This window comes from Octopus sinensis, linkage group LG1, assembly GCF_006345805.1.
Source record: "Octopus sinensis linkage group LG1, ASM634580v1, whole genome shotgun sequence".
NCBI classification, from domain to species: Eukaryota; Metazoa; Mollusca; class Cephalopoda; order Octopoda; family Octopodidae; genus Octopus; species Octopus sinensis.
This window is the reverse complement of record NC_042997.1, coordinates 176,747,905-176,757,031: the sequence shown is the minus strand read 5'-3', so window position 1 is coordinate 176,757,031 and position 9,127 is coordinate 176,747,905.

The following is a 9,127-nucleotide window of genomic DNA, read 5'->3' as shown; positions in this document are numbered from 1 at the left end:
ATATTCAGCGTCGTTTTGACAATATGAAAAAGGCCGGATTTTCAAACAACTCTCTTTTACTTCTTTCAGTCATTTGACTGCGGCCATGCTGGAGCACCACCTTTAGTCGATCAAATCGACCCCAGAACTTATTCTTTGTAAGCCTAGTACTTATTTTATCGGTCTCTTTTGCCGAACCGCTAAGTGACGGGGACGTAAACACACCAGCATCGGTTGTCAAGCAATGCTAGAGGGACAAATACAGACACACAAACATATATACACACATACATATATATACATATATACGACGGGCTTCTTTCAGTTTCCGTCTACCAAATCCACTCACAAGGCTTTGGTCGGCCCGAGTGCCCAAAGTGCCACGCAGTGGGACTAAACCCGGAACCATGTGGTTGGTAAGCAAGCTACTTACCACACAGCCACTTCTGCGCTAGTCCAATCCCTGCAATCGTTTACAAATAACTAGTTGACATCATTGCATAACAAAACATTGGCAATGATATAATATCAGGTAACACCGATGTCTCTATATTGTATAATAGTTATTTTTTAATGACTGTTGCTGGCGAGAGCTGCCTTAAAACAAGCTCTCCACATTACTCTTCCTTCCCCCCACCCAAACACACCTACACTGTCCCTTGAAATAGAAAATAGTCTTTTACGATAATATGGTGAATCAGGTCAGTTCAAACTAAATATATCTCCCTCATTGTACATATATATATACCACCAAAATGTGACCTTTTTGAACTTATAATTTTCTGTGTATATAGATACAATACCAATATTCCTCTGAACTTTTTAATAATTCTTTCTGTAACCTGATTTTAGCATTTTCTTAAGAATGTATATATATATTGTAATCTTTTGTGCCCAATATTTTAATGAACTTGTTAAATTTTTTTATATTTTCCCAAGATTTTCCCTTGTAAACTGTTTTTAACATGTTCTTATTATTATCAAAGAATGTATATATGTATTGTAATATTTTGTGACAACCAGTACCTAGCACAACAAAGATTTTACATGTTACTTTTGACAATCTTTTTCTTAAAAAGTGAAACCGGTAAAGTGAATAAACATGTTTTAAAATTGCATTTTCAAACCTTCTTTCATATATAATTCTACTCGTGCGGTACCTTACAACTCCACTTTGTTATATATATATCTGATAGATCTAAATAACAAAGTGAACTCAGTGATAAAAAATCTACAGATGGAGAAGGACATTCTAATACCATGTTCTTAATGATGAAATTAACCTCTCTGTCTATATATCTACCCTCTTTGTAATGTTGGCAAATGAAATAAGTATAAAAATGTACATTGTCCATTTAATTAAAAAATTCTAAATGTGGCTGAAGATTGCTCGACAATTTAAAACTGATGCAATACTTATAGTGTTTAATAAAATGAAGTAGCATGAAATGATTGTACTACGCTACCTTGGATATCCTTGTTGCTTATATATATATATATATATATATATATATATATATATATATATATATATATATATATATATATATATCTATATATATATATATATATTGCTAGCATGCAGTCAGAGTTGTTATATATACTGGACGCCTTAATCCATTTACTTTGGTCTACATTGAAAATGGTTTTTAGGAATAACTATCTTTATCCGGCCCGTGAAATCTGGTTTATGTTTCAATGTAACCCACAGAGCCAAACGAGTATAAAACCTCTGATCTGTTGTGCTATTACATATATTTTTTTTTGTTTTCCTTTTTTTCTATTTTTCATCGTCGTACGTCTGAAAACAGGTAAAAATTATTCAAATTTCAAAAGCATATAACACTACCATAAAAATACTTTGCGTATTAATTCAAATAATATTGGAAAGGATTATATTATGATGGAGGGGAAAAAAGCAAACGAATTTATCTGACAACCCATTATTTCATTGTTAGCACCTTAGTGGGGGTGGATTTTCGGACAAAATGTTTAGCGGTACTGATTTGTGTTCTTTTACGTTCTAAGTACAAATTTCACACCAGTCGAACTTCCCTTTCGTCCTGTTCAGACATGGACATGTAGTTAAGAAGCTCAAATCGCAATCACGTGGTTCTGGCTTCTATCCTACTGCGCAACAATTTCGCAAGAATCTTCCATCATAGCTTTACACAGACCCAAAAGCTTGTAATTAATTTGGTTGGACAGAAACAGTGTAGAAAACATCAAAGGGATTGTACCTATGTTTGATTAACAGACTTAATCCGTCGCCCTCTTTAACTCTGCCACCTTATCTTTGACTGCCTATGCAACTCTGTTATAACCCTTCAAAATTTTAAGCATTACAACCTACTCGCTGATCTGAAAGTCCTTTGTGAGCCGCTCTCCGGCTATCTATCTGAGGCTTTATATAGCTATGATGCGGCCTCACCTGGAATTCGCATCACCGGTCTGGAACCCTTATCTTGCCCAGGATATTAATCGTCTGGAAGCCGTTCAGCGACGTGCAACCAAGAGAATACCCTCCATCAGGCATTTGCCATTTTCTGAACGCCTTACTTCCCTGGGTGTGGACACATTGAAACTCCGACGTCTGGCAGCTGACTTGGCAGACACCCATAAAATTATTAACCATCTTACAAACAATAACTCTGAACACCTTTTCAAACTCCACCTGTCTAACACCCGTGAACATGTTTACAAACTCAGAAAACAGCACAGCTCCCATGACTTTCAGAAGCATTTTTTCACGCTAAGAGTTACTGAAGTATGGAAACAAACTGCCAGCATCAGTTGTAAGTTGTCGAAGCACTGCATCCTTCAAAACTTCCATGCTTCCTGAGATTCGCCAACACTACACCTGATTTTCTCCTCTCCATACATACGCAAGCATGAATCCGACTCATACACTGTTCACTTTCCAGACATTTGTACATTACTGCATATGCTTTATACGCACGTTTGACAAGTTGTGGTGCACCTGAGCACTGTATACAATAATTTCATTATTATTATTAAAAACACTTCTTCCTCTAATTTCACCAACATTCTTATGGACCCTGCAGGAAAAAAGGTCGTTCTCCCTTCCCCACCATTTTTCTGATGATTTAAGCCTTTAAAAAATATCAAATAAAGTACCAGTAAGTACCGGTTTTGATGTATATTGACTATTCCCTTTCCCAAAATACGTGTTCTTGTAGTTTAGAAAATCCCTAGAGAAAGACATGCAATGAACTCTAGAGTAGGAATTGGATTTCAAATAGGTTTGTTCATGCAAAGTAAAAGCAAAATATATAAATGTTTTTTTTTTTTTGTAAAAAAAGTTTACTCATTGGTAAGAGATCAAAATTTTTTATCGTCTTTAATTTATTTAAGTGGTCAACTTTTGTTTCGTGAAATAAAAATTATTTGTATTATTTTTATGTTTAATGATATTTCAGTAGAACGTTTTTTTTTTAACATAATTGACATCTTTATGACAAAGGATGTTAGCAACAGTTTTCTCTTCACTATAGGACATCACCAGAATATAATTTGTCTTTTGATTGAATATTTCGTCCTTCTCCTCCTTTCTCTCTCTCTCTCTTTCTCTCTCATTCTCTTTCTCTCTCTCTCTCTCTCTCTCTCTATCTATCTATCTATCTCTATCTATCTCTCTATCTACCTATCTATCTATCTCCCTCTCTCTCTATCTCTCTCTATCTATCTCCCTCTTTCTCTCTCTCTTTCTTTCTCTCTCTCTCTCTCTCTCTCTCTCTCTCTTTTTACACACTCTCTGCTTCCACACACACACACACACACACACACACACATGATTACTTTCCAGTTATTTTTTTTAAATAACATATGCAAGACTATGTACATAAATACGTGCTGATGTGTGTGTGTGTGTGTGTGTGTGTGTGTGTGTGTGTGTGTGTGTGTGTGTGTGTGTGTGTGTGTGTAAAACAGAGAGAATACCTCAAACAAAATAAGAACTCGATAAATATGTAAAGTAAAGATTTTTTTCTACAGCTACTTGAAATTCACAGAGTAACTAGAAATTTCATCAAAAGTTATTTTGATTGTGAGACTTTTGTTTGTTTTTTGCTTTGTTTTTTGTTTTGTTTTTTTTTTACTATGGAGGCTGCATTTGACTCGAAATGTGATGTACTTTATTTATTGAGTGAGTTTTTTTTTATCATTATATGCTTTTATTAAATGATAATTTTCAATTTGAACATCTGAGAGTATGAACTGGGAGACTGATTACCATTTGTGGAGGTGAGTGTCTACTTTGGGGATTTAAAAGAATAATTAATTAGAATAAATTGGAGAGAGTAAACTGTCAGTTTGAGATGTTTCGTGTGAATTGGTGCAACCATGAATCAATTGAACTAGCATTGAATTTGGTTTGTACGAGTGATATTAATAATGTATGGAGAATTCTATATATAGTCGATATTTTTCTATATAGACAGGTGGGTTTTTAAGTGGATAAGCTCTTTTGTGAAGAAAGGTACTGTTTACTTTAGAAATTTAATTTTTTGAGCAGATATATGAGGTTGCAGAAATAGGAATTAAGTGTTGGAAGGCGAGAGAAAGGTGAGGGTTACGGCTTAAGTAGAGTTGTAATAGATAGCGGGAGGAATAGCGAGACAAAGGAAGGTTTGTATGTATAACAAGAGGTAAACATACAATGGCTGATGTACACATACGTGCGCGTACATGTGTGTGTTTGTGTGTGTGTATGTATGTGTGTACACAGATGCACACACATCTACATTGATATCTATTGATGCTCATACATAATATTCAGATGTAATATACATACATACATACATACATATATATATATAATCAGCCGAAATTACTACGATGATCCGGTTCTTGACTGAAGACTGAGGGTTTCGAATGTCCTGTCCGTGTTTATTGTATCGTCTTCTAAGAGTTATACGTTCTTGTCCATGTTGTATTTTTCTACATACCTTAACATATATTCCAGGCGCCACGTACCCTCTTAACATTAATGTGAGCACATATTCTTAATAACTGGTACGACTCTTTGTTTGTCTCTCTCTCTCTCTCTCTTTTACTTGATCTGTCCCCTCTCTCTCTACTCATCCTCTTTTCTCTTCTCTTTCCTCTGATTCTTTGGTCTAATCTTCCACTACCCTCCTAATTCTTTGTCTCGCTCTGCACTCACAGGTCAATCTTCGACACCCATCCCTTCTCCTCTCTGATTCTTCTTTCTCTCTCTTCTCTCTCTTTGTTGCGTTTGTTGTCCCTCTCTCTCTCTCTCTCCTCTCTCTCTCTCTCTTCCGCTGCTTCTCTTTCTTTTTTTTTTTCTCTCTCTCTGTTACGTGACTGCTGGCCGAAATCTGCCTTCAGCTTCTGACCAGCGTCGTGTTAACATCGTTGTTTTTCGTCCGCCGCTATAGCAATCGCCGATAAGGCTCCTTTCCTTGCGCCAGAGAAAAAAATTTGTTTGCTTGTTATCAGTCGTAAGACACTTGTTGTTGTTTTCACCGTTAATGCTTCTGTATTTCATGTTTCTGTATTCCATTATTTTTTTGTTTTTTTATATTCGTCCCTTTGCTGTCCTGGTGTCCGTATGCATTCGATCCTTCTCCAGGAATCTACCTCCCAGCTTAGTTTTTTCTAATGCTCGTTGCTTAGTTTTTCTTGGAGGGCTGGCCGTGATCTGGTAATCTCAAGATTAATCAGCCGAAATTACTACGATGATCCGGTTTCTTGACTGAAGACTGAGGGTTTCGAATGTCCTGTCCGTTTTTATTGTATCGTCTTCTAAGAGTTTATACGTTCTTGTCCATGTTGTATTTTGCTACATACCTTAATATATCATATATATATTATATTAACATATATAAAGAAATATAATAATAATATATATATATATATATATAATATATATATATTTATATTATAATTATTAGGGTATATTACTTCTGAGGACACAGAAAAACATTTCACTTATATATACTAAAATGAAACATCTATCAATGTTTAATTCTATAATCTAAAAATAATTCGAGACAGAACCACCTTCAACTTCAATCAACAACACTGAAAGATTTTATATCCGACCACTCCATAAAATTTTAAAAATTAAATCCTATACAAACTATATCTATTCAGAATCCTGTATTTTCCGTTTATAAGAGTACACGTGTTTCATGAAAGTATGTCGGTATTGATTAGATACGAGGTATCTAGTTTCAGTACTTACTCGGGTCGACATACTCCCAATCTTCAGATCTGGATTCTTCAACATTTTTCAGTACCCCTACCTCTTATATACTTCCATGATACTCTATATCTTCAATATAATCTTACTTAACATGTACAAATGTTTTTGTAAGTAAATCATATGAACGTTTTCATATTATTGAAGCATCAGTAAATCTTCCTTTTAAGCGATTGAAACCGGTAGCATATTTTAATAAAAATGTAAATACTTTCTTTTATCTATGATAAAGTTCTCAAAGCATTTTCTTCTTGTTGTCTTATACATACAGAAGGAGCAAGGTGGCGGTTAATATCTGTTGGAATCAGAAGAGAAACACCAAAATTGATAAGTAGATTTTGGAATTTAGTAAAAAAAAGTCCATGGATGCCGAAAAGTATGACACGTTTCCACGCATGCACTAGCGAGCGAGAGAGAGAAAGAGACATAACTACAGTTTAAGTATATGGGTAAGTTTCACAACCAATCGGTACAGGGAGGTAAAGGACTTATGGTGTTTGTGTATATGTGTGTGTGTGTGTGGTTGTGCGTGTGTGTGTTTGTGTGTGTATACATGCGTGTCTACGTGTTTATGTGTGTTTGTATGTTTATACACACACACATGTACTTATGTATATATATATATATATATATATATATATATATATATATACATACACAACACAACACATACACACACTCACACACACACGCACAATCACATCCAATCACACACACATATATTAATACTAGCTGTTTTGCTTCGAAAGATCGCAGTTAGAACTTAGCAAGCAAACAGAGACAGACAGACAGACAGATAGATAGATAGATAGATAGATAGATAGAAAGATAGATAGATAGATAGATAGGCAAACGGGACAATAGAAAGATGAATAGAAAAACAAACATGTAGACAGACAGGCAGATATGCACGACTCCAAGACTTTTTTGTCATATGTAACATGTCTGGTTTCATACCTTGTCAGCTATTGAGTGATTTTTTTTTTTCTTGGTTCTCTGGTTTCCAGACCGATATATCAGATGAACTCGGCTCTTATAGACCCTCAGTACAGGCAAAAATACTTTGTCTGAATATAATTTTCTCCTTAGTTCTCAATAGATATTCATCTTTTCTCTGATTTAGATGAGACATTCAGTGGGTAGCTGACCTTTGTAGTAATGTATGACGTTTTCCAGTCCGACGAAATAATATTAGGCCCTTTGTATTTGCATCGATTTGCTACTTTTATTGGAATGTTCGGCCAATATTCCTCATATTAAATGTGTAGATACATTTTAATTCTGGTGTGCTTCGGTTTGGCTATCAGAACAAACCTTGCATTCTAAATGGTTTCAGCAACCATTTTATGTCTCTTAACAATGCTGTACCTAGCGGGCATTTTTGAACAATTGCTAACGGTATAGGTGATATCTATTACACTGACACGATCGACATTCATTTTGCATTACAAGTTGGATATTTAGAGGCTTCTTTACCTCTTTTATTGATGAAGTATTTAGTTATCTCCGGTTCCTTAACAGAAAAAGAACAGCCTTCTGGATGATATTTGATGCATCTACCACAAGTCTGGAGAAGCTATTCTTTGCGTCAGTGTTTTTAGTTTGTCTAGGGACATGTCCCTGTCATTTTTTCTCACACCCCTCCTTAATTCTTCTGTCCATCTGCTTCTACAACTCTCTCTCTCTCTTCTCTTCTCCCTCCTTAATTCTTTTGTTCCTCTGCTTCTATTTTTCTCTCTCTTCTCTTCCCACGTGACCGATCGGTCTACTGCTCGCTCTCTCTGGATCTGACCGTCGTCCGTGCAACATCGATATTCTTCTCTGTGCTTTTGAAGTCTTTGTATCTCTGCTGTAAGATTTCATTTCTACACGCGCCAGCTTAATTCAATTCGTCCCCAGTCGAAAGACACCTGTTGTTATGTCCTGTTATTATTTTTATTATTTTTATTGTTTTTATATTTGTATTTATTGTATTTATATTTTTGTAACATTATTTGTTTTTCCATCCTAGTTTTTGTATACATTCGATGCTTTCTTCCAAGGAATCTAATGCTCTTAGCTTAGTTTTTCCTTTGGGCTGGCCAGATTGGAGCAATCTCAAGATTAATCAGCCGAAATTGCGAGGATGATCCGGTTCTTGACTGAGGATAGAAAGCTTCGAATGACCCTTCCTTGTTTTGTTTGGGGGGGGGTTGTATCGTCTATCAGTATGTTTCGTTGTCCCTTTTTGTTTCACCTAGTTGTCCGGATGTTCTGCGTTTTTGTCCCATTTTGTATTTATATATATATATATATATATATATATATATAATAATAAAATCAACAAACGGCCAACCATAATAGGCCATTCAACCCATAGAAATAACAGCCAAAGCTTCAACCGCAAAATAACATAAATTCCGCAAACCAGGAGAAATTAAAAAAACAATTACCCTGTAATTTTTTTAAGTTTTTTAATTTTTAAATTTTTTTTTTATTTTTTTTTTTATTTTTTTTAATTTTCTCCTGGTTTGCGGAATTAATGTTATTTTGCGGTTGAAGCTTTGGCTGTTATTTCTAGTGGGTGAATGGCCTATTATGGCCGTTCCTTGATTGTGATGTTGAACTTATAAATGGTCTATGACTATTTAATTTTTTCCACTAGCCCACTAGGCCGCGTGGTGGCAAAAATTCTACAGAATTTTTTGCCACCCTATATGATTAAATATAATATTATATATATATATATATATATATATATATATCATATATATATATATATATATATATATAATTAAGGTGGCTAGATACAAATTAAAATCAAAAAATGGAAATAATTCAGTCACTAAAAGTGACCAAGGGTGCAGCGAGTACCAGCATTGCTAGAAATAAGAGTCACATACTCTTTAGCCACAGAAAGCA